The sequence below is a fragment of the Agelaius phoeniceus genome, unplaced genomic scaffold (assembly GCF_051311805.1).
Source record: "Agelaius phoeniceus isolate bAgePho1 unplaced genomic scaffold, bAgePho1.hap1 Scaffold_105, whole genome shotgun sequence".
NCBI classification, from domain to species: Eukaryota; Metazoa; Chordata; class Aves; order Passeriformes; family Icteridae; genus Agelaius; species Agelaius phoeniceus.
The window spans coordinates 3747610-3771007 of record NW_027509873.1 but is presented as its reverse complement, the minus strand read 5'-3'; positions in this window follow the sequence as shown (position 1 = coordinate 3771007).

Here is a 23398-nt window from a genome sequence, read left to right as displayed (position 1 = left end):
CAGGCCCTTTGCAATGAGCCGCAGGTTCCACGGCCTGGCTGCAGAGATCTCTCGTCTCCGTCCGTCCCGACCGTCCCACCCCGCAGTGCTCATGCAGAAGGGGAGAAAGAAGGCATGGAGTTTCCAGGAGTATCCAGATAAATCCACTTTATTCTGGATCAATATGGAATTTTCATGAAGCAAAAGCATTAAGTGGAGGGCTCTTCACCCATTTCTTTTTTTACTAAAATTCTGTGAAAGATACTATTTTGGAGTGTAAAAACTTTCATGTTGAAAACATGAATGTGCTGAGAGAATTTGAAGTCTGGGCCAATGACAATTCACTGTTGAAAATCCAAGTCTAAAACTTTTCAAATTAAATGACCCAGGATGAAGTAGGAAACACAAGTCCTTCCCTTGAACCTTGACTTGCCTCTTCTAGCTCATTCCTGAAAGTGGTAGGCAAAGAGGATCCCACAGAAATCAGAGGAGCATCAGGGTCTATCCCTAAAAGGCAACTGTAGATGGGAAACAACTTGGGAATTAGAGGGACATCAATGAGCCACTTGTGAGTCCAGCTGTTAGTGAAGAGCCCTTTTCCAAAGAAATGCCAGCTTCTCTCAAGGAAGCTGAGCAGCAGGACATTATGGCTGATGTAGCTGGCAGGTACAAAGCAGAGAAAGCGGGAAATTTCTGGAAATGAACCCTGTCTTCACTGATCACAGCAGGATGAAGAACCCATTTTTTCACACTCTGGCTCTTAGTAAGAAAGGAAGAAAGCTCTATTTATGATATCAGGCCCAGCTGTTCATGGTCAGAGGTGGTATCAGCTGCTCAGCAGAAGGCACAGCTTTAACTCCAGCTCATCGTGCCTGGAGGCAGCCCTGGAAGTGCTCCTGCACTTCAGCTGGTGCCAGGGCACAGGGACACCCGCACACCCTCCCTAGACCCCTGTATGCCATAAAACTAAAGGCATCTCCCCAGCCAACCCTCCAATCCAGCACTTAGCACAGAGCATGTCACTGCCAGTGACATCTGCATGAAAAAATACAGAGAAAAGTGCAATTACAAAACATACTGGGGGCTCAATATAATACAGGAAAAATTCAGATTTTGGTACTTACCTTCATAAATGAGCATACTTACTAGCTCTTTTCCCTAAATCGTGGTTAAAAGTCTGCACTTTCCATAGCAGTGTCCTAAAATTCTTCCATTCATGCATTCCCAGCTAACAGAGCTCTCACACAACCTGTTTTTTCTCTGAAGTGTAAGGAAGGACTTAGTTCAGATGAACTGTGCTGCTTCCTCTGAAAGATATAAAATTATGGAAATAATATCTGCAAAGCCATAGGTTCTTTAAGGCAGGCCTCTGGTATGTAAAATAGGGAGTGTTTATATTTAGCATCATGTGCACATAAGATAACGATCAAACCATGTTCTTACCTTCATGAAAAATAGTTTTTGTGCTCCCAGACATGGCACAGCCAAATAAGGCCGAGCTCAGACACAAATGCGTTCCTCACCACACAAATGGCCAAACAAATGACAGCTGCCGGTGACACTTTTCCTGCGGTCCCGAGTGCCCCAAGTGCGGATCCAAGCGGCGTCTCACCTGCTCAGCTCTTCCCAGCCCGCGGATCCGAGCCCGTCCCGGAGCGTCAGGAGCAGGGATGGGAGCTCAGCAGCTCGGGCTCGATGCCGTGTGCTCCGCTCGGGGCTCCGAGAGCTCCTGCGGGGCCGGAGCAGCCCCGGGCAGCGGGAGCAGCTCCTGCTGCGGCAGCCGGGCAGCCTCTCCCCAGACACACAGGTGACTGCACACCCGTGCATTCAGGGCCAGCTCCATTCTGCTGCCCTGGGGCTGGCGCTCTCCACTGTGTTGCTGTTAGTGCACATTGGTGTGTTGGTCCTGGAAACACCCAGGAACAGGCAACTCTCAGGCACACATTCTGCTCCCAGGGATGTGCTGCACAGTCCCTGCCTGTTCCAAACACCAATTTGGTTTTGTTCTGAGAGCTGTGTTTTCCATCTCAGGGTTTGACCAGCTGATTGCCCCCGTTGAATATTTTCATTCAGCATTTGTGGATTTCACACATTTGCAGTTGTGCTGACTGCTCCTTCCAGCTGGGCAAGGACAGCCAGTGTGGACCTTTTCCTATGTAAAATGCATTGGGTGAGGACTGTTGGGCTGGAGGGCCCTTCTGTAATGTTATTGCCCCAATTCCTTCTGCTGAGAAAGATAATTGGATTCAGGCAGTTAATCCATTTTGTAGATGCTGCAAAATCTAATCTGTGACAAACACATGATCAAGTATATGGGAATTGGTGTCAGTTCCTTTCTTCCTTCCCAAAGTAGGAAAGCCATTTTTTCTAAAATCCTCTAGCAAATGGCTGTTCCATACTGGAACTTCTCAGCATTAAAAAATTGCATTGACATCTCTATAAAATATTTCTCTGGATTTTCTTTCTCTCTTTTAAACTCTCATTGCAATCTAGATGGAAACCAATGTTCAAATGGCAGAATTTCTCTGCCAGTCGAAATACAGCAATTTGCCTAAACGTAATTAAACTGCAGTTTGGTGCAAACCTACACAGGCCTATGTAGATAAGAAAAAGATGAATACTGATTATTCCTATGCAGTATAGAGAAAAAATAACCTATGGTTAAATCACGTAATGTGATATATCATATTTATTTATTTATTAAATAATGAAATCTGTTTATTATTTTTATATATCATGTAGCGCTAAATCCTGGTTTATTGTTTTCCTATTAAAATGTCATTGGTGGATGACATAAAGCAATGAATCAAATTAAGAAAAAAATTTTGAATATTTTTCTGACAAGATTTTTTTAAGATTCAGAGGTAAATAACAATCATCTGATACAAGAAGTTGGTGAAACTGCATTTTGCCTGTTAGTCAGAATCTTTGATTAGCTCTATCCAGTGATTTCTAGATCTGGCTGAAATGAAGTAGCTTTTTACAGACAGTATATGGAAACTTTGAGGGAGAGATTAAAAAAAGGCATTGACAGATCCTGATATCTGATTTATTGGGGTATTTAGCCATGTGCATAAGCACATGAACTGCATGGAGTTCATGTGCATGTGACATGTCACTGCATGTCACTGCATGTGAGAGGATTCATTTGCCTAAAGGATCTGGCTTAACTTGGAATGCACAATTTGGAAAGAAGATTCCGTGGACATAGACTGTGACCGTGGTCACAAGGGTTCTCAGGATGAAGAAGAGACGAGAATGTTGACTCCATGATCAGAAGGCTTGATTTATTATTTTATGATATATGTTACATCAAGACTATACTAAAAAACAATACAAAGGAAAAGGTTTCTTCAGAAGCTAGCTAAGCTAAGAATAGAAAAGAATGAATAACAAAGACCTGTGTCTCAGACAGAGCAAGAGCCAGCTCTGCCATGAGTGGTCAGGAAATCCAAACATCCACAGGAGACCAATCACAGGACTACCTGTTGCATTCCACAGCAGCAGATAACCATTGTTTACTTTTGGTTGCTGAAACTGCAGCTTCTCACAAGGAAAAATCCTAAGAAAGGATTTTTCATGAAAGACGTCTGCGACACAGGAGCACCTGGAAGCTACTGCCAAGGACAAAAGTCTCACTCTTGCTGGTTTTGACATGGAGTTTTTGGTAGGATTTTGATCTACATCTACAGTCATCTACAGGAACTGGATTTTTAGATACAAAGTGCCTTCAAGCAACATTTCTAAACATAGTGGGCAAGGAAGTCCAGATACTAATGAGTTGTGGTTGGTTTTAACTCTGTGGAACATCTGGTACAATATCCCACAACGTGTTATTTTTGACTCTTTCAGGCGTTTAAAACTCAGGCTTATTCTTGTCAACACTTTTCTTTCCTCCCTTCAGAAATCTGCATGCCCAGGTACTCAATTCTTTCTCAGTTTGTTGACAAGCTACCTGTCAGACAATACTTGTCTCTTGACCCAGAGATGGGCAACTGTCACCATTAGGCCGGACGTGGCATACACACGTGATCAGGGTCCAAGAAGAAAAAAGTTTTCTTTATTCTGCCTGTTCTCCAGCTTATACACTCTTAACAAAGCGTGATCTTAAGTCACTGACTACACCACCAGAACTTCTTATATCCATTGGTGCAAAGCAATTAACATCAATAGAATTGGCAAAAGTTTTACAGAAATTTATAAGGCAAGTATACACATCTACTTAGGCACTAGTCTCGCTTACGAAAATTTCATCTCTCTTTACTAATCGGTTTCCATGCTGACGGCCTTGTCTTCTTCCTTGCTATGGATACACTGAAAACCCATCAATTGGGATGTCTTCTATGAACTCAGCTTTGCTTGCAGGCCACCTGTCAAGCCCTTCCATAGGTCAGCACGCACCCACGTGCTTGAGAAGTGACTGCAGCCTAAAATACTCCTGGAAATTTATTATCTTTGCTTCTTTTCCCCCCTAAAAGAGATTGAAGAAGTGAGACTTTTCAGAACCAGCTAGCATGCCACCTAGAAGAAGCAGACTTTTGCTTTCAGTCAAAGCTTTTGGGACCAAAAGGCGCGTTTGCTTGGATTCCTTGGATGCCGCTTGGGTTGGCCCATTTTCTGAGTTCCCCTGGGATGCCTTGAGCACTGCCTTATGGACTGGGAGGACATTTTCTGCTGCTTTATGAGTGAGGAGAACTTCCCAGGCTTTTCTTTCGCATCAGCTGTACAGAAGGTTGCCTTGCTGGGCACAAGGAAGCCATAGAACAGCTGCTATTGTGAGGTCAAGGGAGCGGTGCCACGTCACAGTGCTGTCAGCACAGCGTTGCCCCGGGGCACGCAAGGCCTGCTTGTCCAGAGCGGCTCTTCTGCTGGCTCCCTGCAGGAGGATCCTTGTGCTCAAGGAGTTCTCAGCAGACGGCCTGCACCCCGAGAGGAGTCTGGGCTTTGCCTTGGCTGGCATTCAGTGTGCAAACCCGCACAGCGCTGCCAAAATGATCGGGCAGGTCTGTGCCGCGGTTTGCACGGTCTTTTCTGTTGTCTATTCTGGCTACTACCTGACCCAGCTGACTCGTAAGTAAAGGTTTCTCCTGGGGCTGGCATCACCCGGCTTTTGCTTGACTCTGCTCTTCATGCCACAGCAGTGACCGAGTTTATTTGGGAACAAAATGGCCATGAAGATGCCACCGCTTTGGTCAATGTCCTGCCAACAGCATCAGCTAAAAAGGGGGCATCTGTGTACTGGGGGGCGGGTGCAGAGTATTTGCCCTGCAACCTGCAGCGGTTGCCTTCCCTCCCCGAGAGAGTGTGCGGCACTGGAGTCTGTCATTTCCTCCGCTTGCTGCTTCAAGCAAGACAAGCTGCTGATTGCAGACTCGCAGGGGAGATGCTCAGAAGTACTGCTAGCAACTGAGTGGCTCTCTCCAGGAGCGAAGGAAAGCGCCTTTCGCTCCCAATTCTGCCCCTTAGAGGCCTTGGCTGCGTGACTTGACCCCTTGATGGTGTGCCAAGACTGCGATTGCCTTGGCTCTGCAGCACAAAGTCCAGTGCAGGGAGGGTTTGCTGCTGAGCCCAGCAGCTGTTCCTGGGCTGCTTCAGCAGGGAGCTGCCACAGGGAAGGGGCCCTTTGGGGAAGCTTTGCTGGGCTACCATCTTCAGCCAAGGCATGGGAATTAGGGCATGCCATTTAAAAGAATCTACATCTAAAATGCAGGAAAGAGAAGAGGAAAATGCTGCTTGAGCTGTTGGGCACAAGGGAAGCTCAGAGTGTTGAAGAGCAAGGGGCATTTCCAGCAGCGTCTTTCTATTTCTCTCTTGGCGAAAGAGGCCAAATGTAGACAGAGCCTACTCTAGCGTCCTTGTTGTTCTCTTGCCTGCTGTGGGAAAGAGCTGTTGCTCCTGGAGGCCTGTTGGGAAAGGGAAATGCTCTGTGTTGGGACTGCCTTGTGCTGCGGGAGTGGCCAGCACAGGCACTTTTCTAAGGGCCTCTGGTTCCTTTTGCCTTGCTCGCTGCAGGTCACCTGACACGCGGATGGAGGCAAGCCTGGCCTTTGGTGAGTGGCAAAGGAAGCTGGGACCTTGCTGGCGTGTGACAATGGGGCGGCAATTCTGCCAGCTTGGCCTCTTGCAGTCCAGTGTGGGGTGCCAGCGTGGGAGGCTGAAAGAAAGGCCAAGTGCCCCGTGGCATCAGCAGTAGCAAAGGGAGCACTGGCTGTTTGCTGATTTTGAAGGGAAGAGCCTTTCAAGAGATGAAAGGCAAAGGGGACAGCTGCAAGGCATCTTGCTGCTTCTAGGCAGCAGGGAAGCTCAAATGCACAGCAAGATGGGAGTAGCACCTCATTCAGCCAACTTCCTGGGCTTTTCCTGACTCAGAGTCCCACTTGTATCAAAGTCTACCATTTCCCCTTCTTCTGGGTCCTTTCCCAGCTCAACAGAAAACAGCTCCTGAGGGATTGCCTTTTGCCCATCTCTCTCACTTCTGTCTGTCTGCAGGGCTCAACAGCAGGGTCAGCAGCTCCTCTGGCTGCCTCTGGCATTGAGGAAGAGGCTGAAGAGGAGCAAAAGAGCATCAAGCCTCCAGCTGCTCTCCCTGCACAGCCTGAGCTTGCAGAGCCGGTAAGTGGCAGCTGAGCTTGGCACTGCCTTTGGTGCAGGGCCAGGCTTCCAGTTTTGGAGCAGCCCTTGTTGCTCGTGGCTGAAGATGCTGGTGGCTGTGTGCCTGCCGGGACCTAGTGCTGCTTCAGGCAAGCCAGGGAGCCCTGGCCAATGGGGTCTGAAGTTTGGCATTTAAGCTGGGATGCTGAGAGGGCCCGAGAATGTCTCCTGGCATCAGACAGGAGGCAGCATTCAATGATTCTCAGTGTAGCCGTCAGCCCCGTGTGCCCATTGTCAGTGCAGGCTGCCTGCGGTCAGCGGACGGAGCGGCCCAAAGACGCAGTTGCCGGCCTTGCAGGGGACCTGGCAGACACTGGCCCCTGGAAGGGACCTGCCCTCTCCATGGACTAATTAGCTTCAGGCTGTGCTTCACTTCCAGCCGCTCAGAGCAGCCTTTGCAGAGGAGAATCCTTGGCAGCCCTACATTGTGAAGGGCGCGTGGGTCTGGGCAGGGCAGGAAGGCGTCTCCAAAGGGCCGCTCCCTAAAGGCTGCCATGGACAGGGGCAATGCGTGAAAAAGATCAGAGAAGGGCCATGCTGCGGGCTTCTGAGCAGAGCACTGCATGCCAGTTGCGGGCTGATTTCATTGCCCAGGGAAAGACAGGAGGAGGAAAGCAACAAGGCTCTGGGGCCCTCCTCTGATGTCTTTCTGGATCTTGGCAGCCCCATGGATCCCTTGTTGCCAGTGTCTTGCAGAAAAGCTGAAAACATGGAGCATGGAGGTGGCCCTGAGGGGCTGGATCCAAGTAGCCTTTGGGCTTTTGCCAAAGTTGCCTTTGAGAAGGGGACATGGGAAAGGCCCCAGCTGGAGAGGCCTGGCGGTGGCTGACAGCACCTTCCCAAGGCCTTGCTTTGGCCGTGCACTCGGCGGGGCATGTGTGCCAGCCACCCTTCTGACGGGCAATCCTTTCTGGTCCCAGCTCAACACAGGCTCTGCAATTCAACCTGGTGCCGCTGGACCAGCGTGGCCTGCAGCAGCCAGCTCGCCCCCCGCTGCTGGCACTACCTGCAGCAGCGCAGCCCAGCAGCCCGAGATGAGGCAGGAGCAGGGCCGGAAGACACTGAGTAAGTCGGCTGCATTTCTTGTCTGCCAGAGCAGTGTGTTGTGTGCGTGTCTGGGTGTAGGCTGTGCCAGAAGTTGCCCCTCGCTCTCAGAGGCGCTTAGGCCTCTCGGCAGAAGCCGTTGTTGTGCTTTGAGGCAGCGCGGCAGCGCTCAGGGACTTCCTGCTGCCTGTGAGGGCGGCTGGGCCTGGCTTGGCTCTGCCTGGGCTGCCTTGGGTGCCAAAGACAAAAGCAGAGATTGTTTCTGCTTGAGCAGAAGGCTGGCACCTAGCAAGTGACTAGGCCCCAGGGAGCTCTCTGGCCCCAGCTGTTTTCGGGCTCCCGTTCTTACACCTCCTCTGGCTCAGACACTTTGTGGCCCTGGCAGTGGACCTGCCAGTGATGGTGGCTGTGACTGCAGAGGCTGCAAAGGCCCTTGGTGACCTCTTAGGGCCCTCTTCTTAAGGTCTCATCATTTTGGCTTATGGCATGGGATGCTGCGCTTGAAAGAAATCAAGGCCTTCTTGGAAAGGCCACCTGATGAAAGGTGGAGAAGATGGCCCTCCCACTTGCTGGTCTCAGCAGCTGAAAGCCAGGGGACTGCAAAGGGCCCAGAGCTGCCGGCAGCGGGGCTGCCTTTGGGAGGGTGTGGGGAGCGGCGTCTCTGTGTGCGAGTGAGCGCCCTGCGCTGCTTTTGTCTTTCAGGGAGCATTGTGAGTCCGGGCCAGCCAATGAGCAAATACACGGCATTTGAAGAACTGGGACGAGGGTAAGCGTGGCGTTGGTTCCTTTTACAAAAGTGTGGGCCAGGTCTTTGGCTGGTGCAATATCAAGTGTGAAGTCAGGCAAGCTCCAATCACGGTCAGGCTCTGGCTTTACCTCCTGTCGCCTGCCTGGATCCGAAGGCCCCATCAAAGACAAGTTGATGCTGGCATTGTCTTGCTTGCAGCAAGGAGGAGCAGGAGCTGGGAAGCCCTCTGCCCCTGCAGCTTTCTGGCCTGAAAGAGCACCTTGCCATTCAAGAAATGTCAGATTCTCAAGGACAGTCTTCTGACTCTCATTGTTCTCACTCTTTTGACACACACATGCATGCACACCCGCACAAGGAGGACTGTTCCCCTTAGGTTTGGAAATAACCTGGCTGGGCGTACAGCTTGGAGATTTCCAGCGGCCCTTGGTCTTCATGCTGCACCTTAGTGTTCCCTTGGACAGGCTGCCCCGCACGGCAGAGGGCTCACGGGCCGACGTGCTGTTGGCGGAAGAGACGCCGCAGCCAGGCGTTTTCTAAGGAAGGCGTGCAGGCAGCCTGGGGAGATCTGCTGCCTAGGCTTGATTTCAGTGCCAAGGGATAAAGGGCTCTTTCTGCTGCTTTTGTCTTTCCAGGGGCTTTGGAGCTGTTTATAAAGCCCTTGACACCAGCAGCGGACAACAGGTAAAGTGCCAACAGCCCCATGCCATTTTGCAGCTCTGGAGCGCTTTCCCCGCTGCTGTGAGCCCTGCCTGGAGGTTTGGGTGGCAGCTCCATGTCTGCAGCAGAGGCTGTTCCTCTGAAGTACACTCTAGGCTCAGGGGGCAGAATGCATTTGGGATGGCCTTTGGTGCTTCTGCTAAGCTCTGCTGTCTAGTGACAAGGCCCTTTGGCCCAGCCGGCTGCCTCATTGCAGCAGCACTTGCTCCGTGCTGCTTGTGATCTCGAGCAGGGGGCGTCTTCTCAAGGTAAACGGTGGCCAATGTCATTTCAGGTGGCAATCAAGATCATGTCGCTTGAGGAGGAGATGTCCGAGGAGCTGGCTGCCAATGAAATCCTGGCCATGAGGGACAACAGGAGTCCCAATATCGTTACCTACTTAGACAGGTTGGCGTATTCTCCTGTCAATGGAGCTTTAGCTAGTGCAAGCCCGAAGAGACGATGCCCTTTGGTCAGTGGCAGAGAAGGGAGCTGGTGGTGATTTCTCTGCTGGTCTCCAGAGCGTGGCAGGAGGTGGAGCTGGTGATCATGAATCTCGTGTGGCACACGTAGCTTGGAGAGCAGTTGCTAAAACCTGGCTCGGGCCCTCGAGTGACTGAGGCTGCGCCCATTGCTGTCTCTCCATGCCGTGGTTTTCTTCTTTCAGCTACCTGGTGGATGCGGAGCTCTGGCTGGCCATGGAGTTCATGGACGGCGGCACCTTGTTTGATGTGCTCAGCGCAGTGTACCCGGAGGAAGGACAGATAGGCGCTGTCTGTCGGGAGGTGAGGGATCCCGCTTGTGCTTCCTCAAGCCTGCCCAGGATGCTGCTTGCCAGCTGGAGGTTAAGGACAGCCGGGATTTCTTGCTCTCACCTTTCTTTTGCTGCTGCTGCTGCTGCTGCTGTCACCACACACAGGAGAAGAGCGAGCATGGGAAGTGAACTGCCTGCCGCTGTCCCCGCACTCCTCAGGCTCTGTTCTTGCACTCTTCCATCCTGTGTGTCCTCTGGCGCTGGTGCTGGCTGACTCGCTTGGGTTCACTTGCTTCCTCTTCTTAGCTTTGCCTGGGAATGTTAGCCTGCAGCCTGTCGGTCTGTCCTACATTCCTTGCCACGGGAAGGCAGCATGCAGGCGGCAGAATTTCCAGCTAAGGCCAAAGAGCCGTCCTCAGCTGCAAAGGATAGCGTTGCAGCCCGCATGGCGATGGATTCTGGAACAGCTCTAAGGTGCTGCTTCCTCCTCTGCTGCCACTAGGCTTCCCTAAAAATCTTTGCCGTGCCGCCTCCCAGCCAAAGGTGACACGCTTCCTACCCAAGGCCGGCGGAACTTTTGGGAGCCCGGATGCCTTCGCTTGGAATCGAGAAAAAAACTTCCAAGAGTGTTGAAGCAGCAAGCTCTTCTTCGTGACAGCACCATGATGCTGTGCCCTCGCTCACAATTCCCTGAGAAAGCCGTCAATCCCGTTGAGCTCTTTCCTTTCTGGTGGGATGAAATCCCATCCTGTACGTTAACTTTCCCTCCCTCCTTTTTCTCTCTCAGTGCCTGCAAGGACTGCATTTCCTTCATTCCCGCCAAGTCATCCACAGAGACATCAAAAGCAACAACGTCCTTGTGGGCATGGATGGATCTGTCAAGTTGGGTGGGTATCCCTGCTGGGCTGCAGCATTTGCAGCACCTGCCGTGCGCTTGCATTTCGGTGACTGCCACTTGGGCAGAAGCGCCGCTTGGCCAGTGCGTGAATGGTGAGGGTGTTGTGGAAGTGGCCGATGCCTTCTTTGCCTGGCTCCAGGCACGTGGAAGGAGAGCTCAGCTGCTTTTTCAGCTCGATTCAGCATGGCCTGGTCAGGCTTGGAGTGGGCAATGGTTTTGGCCGCTTTGCCAGTGGGAGCTGGCTTTGACAGGCTTTGTTTTTGGCCTCAGGTGACTTTGGCCTCTGTGCTCAGCTCAGCCCTGAGCGCAGCAAGCGCAGCTCCAGCGTCGGCACTCCCAGCTGGATGGCACCGGAGGTGGTGAGAGGAGAAGCCTACGGCCCCAAAGTGGACATCTGGTCCCTGGGCATCATGGGGCTGGAAATGGTGGAAGGGGAAGCTCCTTACGAGCGGGAAGCCCGTCTCAGGGTAAGGTGCAGCTTAGCAAGAGGGCTCTGTGTGGAGAGAGCTGATGTGGCTAGCAAAGGAGCAGGTGCAGTGTCCTCTTGCATCCATGTGCTGTAGGTTTTTGAACTGATAGAAAGGAACGGGCCCCCAAAACTGCAGAACCCCAGGCACCACTCGGCTCTCCTGCGCGACTTCCTCCGCTGCTGCCTGCAGGCAGACGAGGACAGGCGCTGGTCTGCCCAGGAGTTCCTGCAGGTAAGAAAAAGCAAAGGGGCAAAAAGCCCTGTCAGCTGAGGACACCTGCATGAAGGCACGAGGAGGAGTGTGGGCCACGTGGCGCAGGCAGCTGCCAGCACAGGAAGGCGCAGGGGGACATGCTGCCCTCGGTGCTCTTTGTGTGTCTTCCTGGTAGCCAGGGAATCCTGCTTGAGCCTGTGAGGATGGGATCCTGGAAAGTAAGAGTTCCTTTCTTTGTTCTTTTTCCTCTGGGCAGCATCCCTTTGTTACCTCCGGCGATCCTGCCTCCAGCCTGGCTGCTCTGATCACCTCAGCCAAGCAAGTGCAGGAAGACTGGAGAGGAGACACCTGCGCCTGAGGAGGCCCTTATGCCCCGCCAGCCGAGAGGAGGGAAAAGGGGATGTGTCATCTTTGGGCAGAGCTCCAGCCATCCCCCGCGTATTAAGAGGAGCTGTGCCATAGATAGGAAATATGATTTTTTTTTTTTGTATTTGCTCAGTTTAGGTGTTTGGTTAGGTAAGGTAAGGTAAGGTAAGGTAAGGTAAGGTAAGGTAAGGTAAGGTAAGGTAAGGTAAGGTAAGGTAAGGTTAGGTTAGGGTAGGTTAGATTAGGTTTGGTTAGGTGTGTGCTAGGTTCAATTTAAAGCTCTGTTGTTTTTTCTTTCTCAAAAAGATGAAAGTTTAAAAGAATTAGGAGATATAGGGATCAACATTGAAGGGCTATGGAACATAGATAGCTTAGATAATAGAGGATTGTTTAGCTTAGAATAGAGTGTTGTTAATTTAGGCAAGCTCTGAGGTATCTTTGAAGTAGAAATGAAAGAATTGTCATAAGAAGAATTAAGCTGTGAGAGGAAAAGCTGGGCTGCAGCCGAACTGGAGCCTGCAGGCGCTCCAAGCTGTCAGCCTGAACCAGCCACCTGCAGGACAGAAGGATGAAGATGGAGAAGTAGTGAGGGGATACTTTGTTTCAGCCCGAGTGAGAATAAAAGTCTAAAATATCCAGAGTGTTGTAAGACTCCCTTCCTTGCCAGGCTGTAGCTAAGTGGACAGTCCCCTTCAGAGGCCCAAAGAACATAGTGAGGGAAGCAGCTTTGCTTGCCTGAAGCGTGGAATGCCCGTGGGAAGCTGCCAGACTTGCGGGTAATGAACGCCAGGTAATGAGCTCCCATTCAGGACAACACCAGGAGGCAGATGTGCACTCCTTTCTGGGCCTCTTGTCGTGAAGATGTCAGGGTGATCAGCGGGAATGACCATTTTGTTCCCAGCCTCCTCTCACTATGTCCCCTATGGGATGGAATGGCATTCTCATAGCGGCATCTGGCCCTTCCTCCCGGCTTCTCTTTTCCCCCCTTTTCAGCCCAGAGCCCCCGGGACCATCTGGGCCAGCCTGATCCCCCACGGCTGTGTGCAACCATCAGGGCCTCCTGCACAGCCCCATTGCCACTCTGCTGCCTCCTTGGCCTTTTCCCACATCTGGGCCAGCCTGCTCTTGCCAGCTGTTGGGCACACACACACACAGAGCATACCGCACCTGTCAGGGAGCAATTTGATGCAGGAGCCCCTGCTAAGCACGGCTCACCAGCCCGGCACTTTTCCCACCGAGCTGTGGCTCCATTTGGACTCCATCTGCAGGGATACCCACTGTGAGGGACCGCTCAGGGACTGGATGCTCCTTGACTGGTGCCCACAGGCCTGATTTCCACGCCTCCCCATTCCTCCTAGCCCTAAGGCTGCCTCAGCCTTCTAAACACAAGTTTTCTTACTCTAATGCCTTCCTGTGCTTTACTTCATACTCTAAGCAGGAGTAGACAGTTTTGATTGTCTTTATTCTAGAATTAAGAACAATAAGTTGGAAGTGCTGCTAGAGTTTGTCATTTTGAACTTGAAGCAACTGCAAAAAGTAGAGAAGCTTTCGCTGCAGCTTTTCAGTTAATTTGAAGTCTCCTTCCTCTTCACTCAGTTTCAGCATATCTGTTGATTTTCCTCTGCTGTCATCTTTTAAGCTTCATCACTTGTCTATGGATCTGTAAAAAACCCCTGTCAACCCAGCGCAAATTTACTAGCCTTTGTATTTTTCCTCCTCTGGAAAAGCTGAAGCTCCTGTGATCTTCTCCTGTGATCTAGACTTTGATTCCCATCTTGGCTCTGGCTAAGAGCAGAACAAATGGAATTTATTCCCTGCTAGTAAGATCTGCTAGCAAAGGTCGCAGTTAGAGCTAAGCATAAGGCTTCTCTCCCTCCGCCGAATACACATCTTTGTGTCTAGGCCTGGCGATTTCCAGGAGCACCTGGAAGCTACTGCCAAGGACAAAAGTCTCACTCTTGCTGGTTTTGACACGGATTTTTTGGTAGGATTTTGATCTACATCTACAGTCATCTACAGGAACTGGATTTTTAGATACAAAGTGCCTTCAAGCAACATTTCTAAGCATAGTGGGCAAGGAAGTCCAGATACTAATGAGTTGTGGTTGGTTTTAACTCTGTGGAACATCTGGTACAATATCCCACAACGTGTTATTTTTGACTCTTTCAGGCGTTTAAAACTCAGGCTTATTCTTGTCAACACTTTTCTTTCCTCCCTTCAGAAATCTGCATGCCCAGGTACTCAATTCTTTCTCAGTTTGTTGACAAGCTACCTGTCAGACAATACTTGTCTCTTGACCCAGAGATGGGCAACTGTCACCATTAGGCCGGACGTGGCATACACACGTGATCAGGGTCCAAGAAGAAAAAAGTTTTCTTTATTCTGCCTGTTCTCCAGCTTATACACTCTTAACAAAGCGTGATCTTAAGTCACTGACTACACCACCAGAACTTCTTATATCCATTGGTGCAAAGCAATTAACATCAATAGAATTGGCAAAAGTTTTACAGAAATTTATAAGGCAAGTATACACATCTACTTAGGCACTAGTCTCGCTTACGAAAATTTCATCTCTCTTTACTAATCGGTTTCCATGCTGACGGCCTTGTCTTCTTCCTTGCTATGGATACACTGAAAACCCATCAATTGGGATGTCTTCTATGAACTCAGCTTTGCTTGCAGGCCACCTGTCAAGCCCTTCCATAGGTCAGCACGCACCCACGTGCTTGAGAAGTGACTGCAGCCTAAAATACTCCTGGAAATTTATTATCTTTGCTTCTTTTCCCCCCTAAAAGAGATTGAAGAAGTGAGACTTTTCAGAACCAGCTAGCATGCCACCTAGAAGAAGCAGACTTTTGCTTTCAGTCAAAGCTTTTGGGACCAAAAGGCGCGTTTGCTTGGATTCCTTGGATGCCGCTTGGGTTGGCCCATTTTCTGAGTTCCCCTGGGATGCCTTGAGCACTGCCTTATGGACTGGGAGGACATTTTCTGCTGCTTTATGAGTGAGGAGAACTTCCCAGGCTTTTCTTTTGCATCAGCTGTACAGAAGGTTGCCTTGCTGGGCACAAGGAAGCCATAGAACAGCTGCTATTGTGAGGTCAAGGGAGCGGTGCCACGTCACAGTGCTGTCAGCCCAGCGTTGCCCCGGTGCACGCAAGGCCTGCTTGTCCAGAGCGGCTCTTCTGCTGGCTCCCTGCAGGAGGATCCTTGTGCTCAAGGAGTTCTCAGCAGACGGCCTGCACCCCGAGAGGAGTCTGGGCTTTGCCTTGGCTGGCATTCAGTGTGCAAACCCGCACAGCGCTGCCAAAATGATCGGGCAGGTCTGTGCCGCGGTTTGCACGGTCTTTTCTGTTGTCTATTCTGGCTACTACCTGACCCAGCTGACTCGTAAGTAAAGGTTTCTCCTGGGGCTGGCATCACCCGGCTTTTGCTTGACTCTGCTCTTCATGCCACAGCAGTGACCGAGTTTATTTGGGAACAAAATGGCCATGAAGATGCCACCGCTTTGGTCAATGTCCTGCCAACAGCATCAGCTAAAAAGGGGGCATCTGTGTACTGGGGGGCGGGTGCAGAGTATTTGCCCTGCAACCTGCAGCGGTTGCCTTCCCTCCCCGAGAGAGTGTGCGGCACTGGAGTCTGTCATTTCCTCCGCTTGCTGCTTCAAGCAAGACAAGCTGCTGATTGCAGACTCGCAGGGGAGATGCTCAGAAGTACTGCTAGCAACTGAGTGGCTCTCTCCAGGAGCGAAGGAAAGCACCTTTTGCTCCCAATTCTGCCCCTTAGAGGCCTTGGCTGTGTGACTTGACCCCTTGATGGTGTGCCAAGACTGCGATTGCCTTGGCTCTGCAGCACAAAGTCCAGTGCAGGGAGGGTTTGCTGCTGAGCCCAGCAGCTGTTCCTGGGCTGCTTCAGCAGGGAGCTGCCACAGGGAAGGGGCCCTTTGGGGAAGCTTTGCTGGGCTACCATCTTCAGCCAAGGCATGGGATTTAGGGCATGCCATTTAAAAGAATCTACATCTAAAATGCAGGAAAGAGAAGAGGAAAATGCTGCTTGAGCTGTTGGGCACAAGGGAAGCTCAGAGTGTTGAAGAGCAAGGGGCATTTCCAGCAGTGTCTTTCTATTTCTCTCTTGGCGAAAGAGGCCAAACGTAGACAGAGCCTACTCTAGCGTCCTTGTTGTTCTCTTGCCTGCTGTGGGAAAGAGCTGTTGCTCCTGGAGGCCTGTTGGGAAAGGGAAATGCTCTGTGTTGGGACTGCCTTGTGCTGCGGGAGTGGCCAGCACAGGCACTTTTCTAAGGGCCTCTGGTTCCTTTTGCCTTGCTCGCTGCAGGTCACCTGACACGCGGATGGAGGCAAGCCTGGCCTTTGGTGAGTGGCAAAGGAAGCTGGGACCTTGCTGGCGTGTGACAATGGGGCGGCAATTCTGCCAGCTTGGCCTCTTGCAGTCCAGTGTGGAGTGCCAGCGTGGGAGGCTGAAAGAAAGGCCAAGTGCCCCGTGGCATCAGCAGTAGCAAAGGGAGCACTGGCTGTTTGCTGATTTTGCAGGGAAGAGCCTTTCAAGAGATGAAAGGCAAATGGGACAGCTGCAAGGCATCTTGCTGCTTCTAGGCAGCAGGGAAGCTCAAATGCACAGCAAGATGGGAGTAGCACCTCATTCAGCCAACTTCCTGGGCTTTTCCTGACTCAGAGTCCCACTTGTATCAAAGTCTACCATTTCCCCTTCTTCTGGGTCCTTTCCCAGCTCAACAGAAAACAGCTCCTGAGGGATTGCCTTTTGCCCATCTCTCTCACTTCTGTCTGTCTGCAGGCCTCAACAGCAGGGTCAGCAGCTCCTCTGGCTGCCTCTGGCATTGAGGAAGAGGCTGAAGAGGAGCAAAAGAGCATCAAGCCTCCAGCTGCTCTCCCTGCACAGCCTGAGCTTGCAGAGCCGGTAAGTGGCAGCTGAGCTTGGCACTGCCTTTGGTGCAGGGCCAGGCTTCCAGTTTTGGAGCAGCCCTTGTTGCTCGTGGCTGAAGATGCTGGTGGCTGTGTGCCTGCCGGGACCTAGTGCTGCTTCAGGCAAGCCAGGGAGCCCTGGCCAATGGGGTCTGAAGTTTGGCATTTAAGCTGGGATGCTGAGAGGGCCCGAGAATGTCTCCTGGCATCAGACAGGAGGCAGCATTCAATGATTCTCAGTGTAGCCGTCAGCCCCGTGTGCCCATTGTCAGTGCAGGCTGCCTGCGGTCAGCGGACGGAGCGGCCCAAAGACGCAGTTGCCGGCCTTGCAGGGGACCTGGCAGACACTGGCCCCTGGAAGGGACCTGCCCTCTCCATGGACTAATTAGCTTCAGGCTGTGCTTCACTTCCAGCCGCTCAGAGCAGCCTTTGCAGAGGAGAATCCTTGGCAGCCCTACATTGTGAAGGGCGCGTGGGTCTGGGCAGGGCAGGAAGGCGTCTCCAAAGGGCCGCTCCCTAAAGGCTGCCATGGACAGGGGCAATGCGTGAAAAAGATCAGAGAAGGGCCATGCTGCGGGCTTCTGAGCAGAGCACTGCATGCCAGTTGCGGGCTGATTTCATTGCCCAGGGAAAGACAGGAGGAGGAAAGCAACAAGGCTCTGGGGCCCTCCTCTGATGTCTTTCTGGATCTTGGCAGCCCCATGGATCCCTTGTTGCCAGTGTCTTGCAGAAAAGCTGAAAACATGGAGCATGGAGGTGGCCCTGAGGGGCTGGATCCAAGTAGCCTTTGGGCTTTTGCCAAAGTTGCCTTTGAGAAGGGGACATGGGAAAGGCCCCAGCTGGAGAGGCCTGGCGGTGGCTGACAGCACCTTCCCAAGGCCTTGCTTTGGCCGTGCACTCGGCGGGGCATGTGTGCCAGCCACCCTTCTGACGGGCAATCCTTTCTGGTCCCAGCTCAACACAGGCTCTGCAATTCAACCTGGTGCCGCTGGACCAGCGTGGCCTGCAGCAGCCAGCTCGCCCCCCGCTGCTGGCACTACCTGCAGCAGCGCAGCCCAGCAGCCCGAGATGAGGCAGGAGCAGGGCCGGAAGACACTGAGTAAGTCGGCTGCATTTCTTGTCTGCCAGAGCAGTGTGTTGTGTGCGTGTCTGGGTGTAGGCTGTGCCAGAAGTTGCCCCTCGCTCTCAGAGGCGCTTAGGCCTCTCGGCAGAAGCCGTTGTTGTGCTTTGAGGCAGCGCGGCAGCGCTCAGGGACTTCCTGCTGCCTGTGAGGGCGGCTGGGCCTGGCTTGGCTCTGCCTGGGCTGCCTTGGGTGCCAAAGACAAAAGCAGAGATTGTTTCTGCTTGAGCAGAAGGCTGGCACCTAGCAAGTGACTAGGCCCCAGGGAGCTCTCTGGCCCCAGCTGTTTTCGGGCTCCCGTTCTTACACCTCCTCTGGCTCAGACACTTTGTGGCCCTGGCAGTGGACCTGCCAGTGATGGTGGCTGTGACTGCAGAGGCTGCAAAGGCCCTTGGTGACCTCTTAGGGCCCTCTTCTTAAGGTCTCATCATTTTGGCTTATGGCATGGGATGCTGCGCTTGAAAGAAATCAAGGCCTTCTTGGAAAGGCCACCTGATGAAAGGTGGAGAAGATGGCCCTCCCACTTGCTGGTCTCAGCAGCTGAAAGCCAGGGGACTGCAAAGGGCCCAGAGCTGCCGGCAGCGGGGCTGCCTTTGGGAGGGTGTGGGGAGCGGCGTCTCTGTGTGCGAGTGAGCGCCCTGCGCTGCTTTTGTCTTTCAGGGAGCATTGTGAGTCCGGGCCAGCCAATGAGCAAATACACGGCATTTGAAGAACTGGGACGAGGGTAAGCGTGGCGTTGGTTCCTTTTACAAAAGTGTGGGCCAGGTCTTTGGCTGGTGCAATATCAAGTGTGAAGTCAGGCAAGCTCCAATCACGGTCAGGCTCTGGCTTTACCTCCTGTCGCCTGCCTGGATCCGAAGGCCCCATCAAAGACAAGTTGATGCTGGCATTGTCTTGCTTGCAGCAAGGAGGAGCAGGAGCTGGGAAGCCCTCTGCCCCTGCAGCTTTCTGGCCTGAAAGAGCACCTTGCCATTCAAGAAATGTCAGATTCTCAAGGACAGTCTTCTGACTCTCATTGTTCTCACTCTTTTGACACACACATGCATGCACACCCGCACAAGGAGGACTGTTCCCCTTAGGTTTGGAAATAACCTGGCTGGGCGTACAGCTTGGAGATTTCCAGCGGCCCTTGGTCTTCATGCTGCACCTTAGTGTTCCCTTGGACAGGCTGCCCCGCACGGCAGAGGGCTCACGGGCCGACGTGCTGTTGGCGGAAGAGACGCCGCAGCCAGGCGTTTTCTAAGGAAGGCGTGCAGGCAGCCTGGGGAGATCTGCTGCCTAGGCTTGATTTCAGTGCCAAGGGATAAAGGGCTCTTTCTGCTGCTTTTGTCTTTCCAGGGGCTTTGGAGCTGTTTATAAAGCCCTTGACACCAGCAGCGGACAACAGGTAAAGTGCCAACAGCCCCATGCCATTTTGCAGCTCTGGAGCGCTTTCCCCGCTGCTGTGAGCCCTGCCTGGAGGTTTGGGTGGCAGCTCCATGTCTGCAGCAGAGGCTGTTCCTCTGAAGTACACTCTAGGCTCAGGGGGCAGAATGCATTTGGGATGGCCTTTGGTGCTTCTGCTAAGCTCTGCTGTCTAGTGACAAGGCCCTTTGGCCCAGCCGGCTGCCTCATTGCAGCAGCACTTGCTCCGTGCTGCTTGTGATCTCGAGCAGGGGGCGTCTTCTCAAGGTAAACGGTGGCCAATGTCATTTCAGGTGGCAATCAAGATCATGTCGCTTGAGGAGGAGATGTCCGAGGAGCTGGCTGCCAATGAAATCCTGGCCATGAGGGACAACAGGAGTCCCAATATCGTTACCTACTTAGACAGGTTGGCGTATTCTCCTGTCAATGGAGCTTTAGCTAGTGCAAGCCCGAAGAGACGATGCCCTTTGGTCAGTGGCAGAGAAGGGAGCTGGTGGTGATTTCTCTGCTGGTCTCCAGAGCGTGGCAGGAGGTGGAGCTGGTGATCATGAATCTCGTGTGGCACACGTAGCTTGGAGAGCAGTTGCTAAAACCTGGCTCGGGCCCTGGAGTGACTGAGGCTGTGCCCATTGCTGTCTCTCCATGCCGTGGTTTTCTTCTTTCAGCTACCTGGTGGATGCGGAGCTCTGGCTGGCCATGGAGTTCATGGACGGCGGCACCTTGTTTGATGTGCTCAGCGCAGTGTACCCGGAGGAAGGACAGATAGGCGCTGTCTGTCGGGAGGTGAGGGATCCCGCTTGTGCTTCCCCAAGCCTGCCCAGGATGCTGCTTGCCAGCTGGAGGTTAAGGACAGCCGGGATTTCTTGCTCTCACCTTTCTTTTGCTGCTGCTGCTGCTGCTGCTGTCACCACACACAGGAGAAGAGCGAGCATGGGAAGTGAACTGCCTGCCGCTGTCCCCGCACTCCTCAGGCTCTGTTCTTGCACTCTTCCATCCTGTGTGTCCTCTGGCGCTGGTGCTGGCTGACTCGCTTGGGTTCACTTGCTTCCTCTTCTTAGCTTTGCCTGGGAATGTTAGCCTGGAGCCTGTCTGTCTGTCCTACATTCCTTGCCACGGGAAGGCAGCATGCAGGCGGCAGAATTTCCAGCTAAGGCCAAAGAGCCGTCCTCAGCTGCAAAGGATAGCGTTGCAGCCCGCATGGCGATGGATTCTGGAACAGCTCTAAGGTGCTGCTTCCTCCTCTGCTGCCACTAGGCTTCCCTAAAAATCTTTGCCGTGCCGCCTCCCAGCCAAAGGTGACACGCTTCCTACCCAAGGCCGGCGGAACTTTTGGGAGCCCGGATGCCTTCGCTTGGAATCGAGAAAAAAACTTCCAAGAGTGTTGAAGCAGCAAGCTCTTCTTCGTGACAGCACCATGATGCTGTGCCCTCGCTCACAATTCCCTGAGAAAGCCGTCAATCCCGTTGAGCTCTTTCCTTTCTGGTGGGATGAAATCCCATCCTGTACGTTAACTTTCCCTCCCTCCTTTTTCTCTCTCAGTGCCTGCAAGGACTGCATTTCCTTCATTCCCGCCAAGTCATCCACAGAGACATCAAAAGCAACAACGTCCTTGTGGGCATGGATGGATCTGTCAAGTTGGGTGGGTATCCCTGCTGGGCTGCAGCATTTCCAGCACCTGCCGTGTGCTTGCATTTGGGTGACTGCCACTTGGGCAGAAGCGCCGCTTGGCCAGTGCGTGAATGGTGAGGGTGTTGTGGAAGTGGCCGATGCCTTCTTTGCCTGGCTCCAGGCACGTGGAAGGAGAGCTCAGCTGCTTTTTCAGCTCGATTCAGCATGGCCTGGTCAGGCTTGGAGTGGGCAATGGTTTTGGCCGCTTTGCCAGTGGGAGCTGGCTTTGACAGGCTTTGTTTTTGGCCTCAGGTGACTTTGGCCTCTGTGCTCAGCTCAGCCCTGAGCGCAGCAAGCGCAGCTCCAGCGTTGGCACTCCCAGCTGGATGGCACCGGAGGTGGTGAGAGGAGAAGCCTACGGCCCCAAAGTGGACATCTGGTCCCTGGGCATCATGGGGCTGGAAATGGTGGAAGGGGAAGCTCCTTACGAGCGGGAAGCCCGTCTCAGGGTAAGGTGCAGCTTAGCAAGAGGGCTCTGTGTGGAGAGAGCTGATATGGCTAGCAAAGGAGCAGGTGCAGTGTCCTCTTGCATCCATGTGCTGTAGGTTTTTGAACTGATAGAAAGGAACGGGCCCCCAAAACTGCAGAACCCCAGGCACCACTCGGCTCTCCTGCGCGACTTCCTCCGCTGCTGCCTGCAGGCAGACGAGGACAGGCGCTGGTCTGCCCAGGAGCTCCTGCAGGTAAGAAAAAGCAAAGGGGCAAAAAGCCCTGTCAGCTGAGGACACCTGCATGAAGGCACGAGGAGGAGTGTGGGCCACGTGGCGCAGGCAGCTGCCAGCACAGGAAGGCGCAGGGGGACATGCTGCCCTCGGTGCTCTTTGTGTGTCTTCCTGGTAGCCAGGGAATCCTGCTTGAGCCCGTGAGGATGGGATCCTGGAAAGTAAGAGTTCCTTTCTTTGTTCTTTTTCCTCTGGGCAGCATCCCTTTGTTACCTCCGGCGATCCTGCCTCCAGCCTGGCTGCTCTGATCACCTCAGCCAAGCAAGTGCAGGAAGACTGGAGAGGAGACACCTGCGCCTGAGGAGGCCCTTATGCCCCGCCAGCCGAGAGGAGGGAAAAGGGGATGTGTCATCTTTGGGCAGAGCTCCAGCCATCCCCCGCGTATTAAGAGGAGCTGTGCCATAGATAGGAAATATGATTTTTTTTTTTTGTATTTGCTCAGTTTAGGTGTTTGGTTAGGTAAGGTAAGGTAAGGTAAGGTAAGGTAAGGTAAGGTTAGGTTAGGGTAGGTTAGATTAGGTTTGGTTAGGTGTGTGCTAGGTTCAATTTAAAGCTCTGTTGTTTTTTCTTTCTCAAAAAGATGAAAGTTTAAAAGAATTAGGAGATATAGGGATCAACATTGAAGGGCTATGGAACATAGATAGCTTAGATAATAGAGGATTGTTTAGCTTCGAATAGAGTGTTGTTAATTTAGGCAAGCTCTGAGGTATCTTTGAAGTAGAAATGAAAGAATTGTCATAAGAAGAATTAAGCTGTGAGAGGAAAAGCTGGGCTGCAGCCGAACTGGAGCCTGCAGGCGCTCCAAGCTGTCAGCCTGAACAGGCCACCTTCAGGACAGAAGGATGAAGATGGAGAAGTAGCGAGGGGATACTTTGTTTCAGCCCGAGTGAGAATAAAAGTCTAAAATATCCAGAGTGTTGTAAGACTCCCTTCCTTGCCAGGCTGTAGCTAAGTGGACGGTCCCCTTCAGAGGCCCAAAGAACATAGTGAGGTAAGCAGCTTTGCTTGCCTGAAGCGTGGAATGCCCGCGGGAAGCTGCCAGACTTGCGGGTAACGAACGCCAGGTAATGAGCTCCCATTCAGGACAACACCAGGAGGCAGATGTGCACTCCTTTCTGGGCCTCTTGTCGTGAAGATGTCAGGGTGATCAGCGGGAATGACCATTTTGTTCCCAGCCTCCTCTCACTATGTCCCCTATGGGATGGAATGGCATTCTCATAGCGGCATCTGGCCCTTCCTCCCGGCTTCTCTTTTCCCCCCTTTTCAGCCCAGAGCCCCCGGGACCATCTGGGCCAGCCTGATCCCCCACGGCTGTGTGCAACCATCAGGGCCTCCTGCACAGCCCCATTGCCACTCTGCTGCCTCCTTGGCCTTTTCCCACATCTGGGCCAGCCTGCTCTTGCCAGCTGTTGGGCACACACACACACAGAGCATACCGCACCTGTCAGGGAGCAATTTGATGCAGGAGCCCCTGCTAAGCACGGCTCACCAGCCCGGCACTTTTCCCACCGAGCTGTGGCTCCATTTGGACTCCATCTGCAGGGATACCCACTGTGAGGGACCGCTCAGGGACTGGATGCTCCTTGACTGGTGCCCACAGGCCTGATTTCCACGCCTCCCCATTCCTCCTAGCCCTAAGGCTGCCTCAGCCTTCTAAACACAAGTTTTCTTACTCTAATGCCTTCCTGTGCTTTACTTCATACTCTAAGCAGGAGTAGACAGTTTTGATTG